The sequence below is a fragment of the Sprattus sprattus genome, assembly GCF_963457725.1.
Source record: "Sprattus sprattus genome assembly, chromosome: 8".
In the NCBI taxonomy this organism is placed as follows: domain Eukaryota; kingdom Metazoa; phylum Chordata; class Actinopteri; order Clupeiformes; family Clupeidae; genus Sprattus; species Sprattus sprattus.
Genome location: NC_137927.1, coordinates 33,908,529 through 33,911,028, shown reverse-complemented (window position 1 = coordinate 33,911,028; position 2,500 = coordinate 33,908,529). Strand labels below are relative to the sequence as shown.

The 2,500-nt window shown below is 48.8% G+C and overlaps 1 protein-coding gene across 1 annotated transcript in view; it reads right to left on the bottom strand.

The window, feature by feature from the left end:
* LOC308369658 (protein kinase C-binding protein NELL1-like) overlaps positions 1-2,500 on the bottom strand; it is a gene marked incomplete at both ends in the record, with an annotated part of 172,183 nt that overhangs the window by 2,531 nt on the left and 167,152 nt on the right. The window lies entirely within an intron of this gene.

The following is a 2,500-nucleotide window of genomic DNA, read 5'->3' as shown; positions in this document are numbered from 1 at the left end:
GAGTTCAGAGAGAGTCAGAGAGAAGCAGGGTTCAGAGAGACAGAGAGAGAGAGAGAGAGAGAGCGAGACAGACAGAGAGAAGCAGAGTTCAGAGAGACAGAGAGAAGCAGAGTTCAGAGTGACAGAGAGAAAGGGAGTTCAGAGAGCCAGAGAGAAGCAGGGTTCAGAGAGACAGAGAGAGACGCAGGGTTCAGAGAGACAGAGAGAGAGAGAGAGAGAGAGAGAGAGAGAGCGAGACAGACAGAGAGAAGCAGAGAGAAGCAGAGTTCAGAGAGACAGAGAGAAGCAGAGTTCAGAGAGACAGAGAGAAGCAGGGTTCAGAGAGACAGAGAGAGACGCAGGGTTCAGAGAGACAGAGAGAAAGGGAGTTCAGAGAGACAGAGAGAGAGAGAGAGAGAGAGAGAGAGAGAGAGAGACAGACAGAGAGAAGCAGAGTTCAGAGAGACAGAGAGAAGCAGGGTTCAGAGAGACAGAGAGAAGCAGGGTTCAGAGAGACAGAGAGAAAGGGAGTTCAGAGAGACAGAGAGAAGCAGGGTTCAGAGAGACAGAGAGAAAGGGAGTTCAGAGAGACAGAGAGAAGCAGGGTTCAGAGAGACAGAGAGAAAGGGAGTTCAGAGAGACAGAGAGAGAGAGAGAGAGAGAGAGAGAGCGAGCGAGACAGACAGAGAGAAGCAGAGAGAAGCAGAGTTCAGAGAGACAGAGAGAAGCAGAGTTCAGAGAGACAGAGAGAAGCAGAGTTCAGAGAGACAGAGAGAAAGGGAGTTCAGAGAGCCAGAGAGAAGCAGGGTTCGGAGAGAGCCAGAGAGAGAGGGAGTTCAGAGGCTTCACAAATCTTTAAAGTTTTCTGACTACAAAGAGGCACAACCTTGAAGGATATCAGAAATATGTCGGGGAGGGCGGGGGGAGTTAGAGAAAGAAAGAGTGAGTGAGAGTGGGGGGAGGGAGCGTTAGAGAAAGAAAGAGTGAGGGAGGGGAAGCATGGGACTACGGTGAAAGAAAAGAGAGTGATGGAGAATAAAATGCGGGTCAAAACATGATGCTTCTTTTGGCCGTTGACCCCAGTGAGGGGATGGGAGGAGCAGATAGACCGATGGAGGTCCCTGGGAAAGGGAGCCGCTGGCCGTGAGTGTGCTGGGCCACTCGGCATCTCTCTTCCCACACACACACACACACACACACACACACACACACACACACACACACACACACACACACACACACACTTGAGTGACCTGCAGGCTGGAGCAATTAAAAGTGTTATTTTCCCCACGCTGAGACTGGACCTCACTCTATGCTGCTCTTATTACTGAATTAATTGCAAAGCTGTCAGCGCATCACGATTACTGGCCAGACCTGCCAGCCACACGCAACGCTGCATAACAGGTCACTCCGCCGGCGAAGAAGACATCATTGAGAATATAATCCTGATGTGTTCTGACCAAGGCCCTCCTGCAGCTTCCACGGCACTGTTGGGACTGTTGCTGTCCATGGTGCTGAAAGCATGTGTTTCGGGTTTATAGAACTATGGCTCCTGCTCAGAAGAAGAGATTTGAGCAATCAAAGGATTGTTCTTCTCGGAGTGACCAACATCAGCATTTAATATGAAATTCTATCAGCATGGAGACTTAAAATAAAATCTACCCCTACATTTCCTCTTTCTCTGTGCCCTAATTTGTCTTTTCTGAACTTCATCCCCATACATTCACTTTTTTCATATGTCACAGGAGTGATGCATATGAGATTAAAAAGCTTCATACTTTAATCTCAAAGTTATAAACTCTGAATCATGGCGTACGACAGCCATGTTTAAGATTTCAGGCACTGAAGACAAAGAGTGACATCTTCATAATTGAATTTCATGCTGAACTTCAGCAGTGTCCAATAACTGTGAGCCAAGGTCTCAGAGCCAAGGTCTCAGAGCCGAATCATGGTTCTGGCCAAGAGAACTCTCCTGTGGACTGAGAAGCGTTGTTGTGGCGCGGCGAACTACAGCGTCCAGAACAACAAACAGTTGAGCTTTCCCCGTGACTTTCTAGCAATTTGGCCTGAGTCAAGAGACCTCTTCAACCCTGTGTTATTTCCTTCATTTGGCTTTCACTAAGACAAACAAGTCAAAATGAGAATTACATCACCTCATTCCGCCTCTACTGACATTTCCAGAAAACTCTTGAGACAACCCACATGGTTAGGGGCAAGTAGCTTGGGGGGGGGGGGGGGGTATTTCATTCCCTTCTGGAAGCCCTTGACCTGGCTGCTATTGCTACAATCGATCTGGGAAAGAAAGCGCCTTAAGATGGATGGGAGGCTGAGGACAGAGAGAGGGAGAGAGAGAGAGAGAGAGAGTAAGAGAGGGAGAGAGAAGGAGAGAGAGAGAGTGCAGAGGGAGAGAGATAGAGAGAGAGGGCAGAGAGAGAGAGAGTGAGAGAGGGAGAGAGGGAGAGAGAAAGAGAGAGAGGGAGAGAGAGAGAGAGAGAGAGAGTAAGAGAGGGAGAGAGAAGGA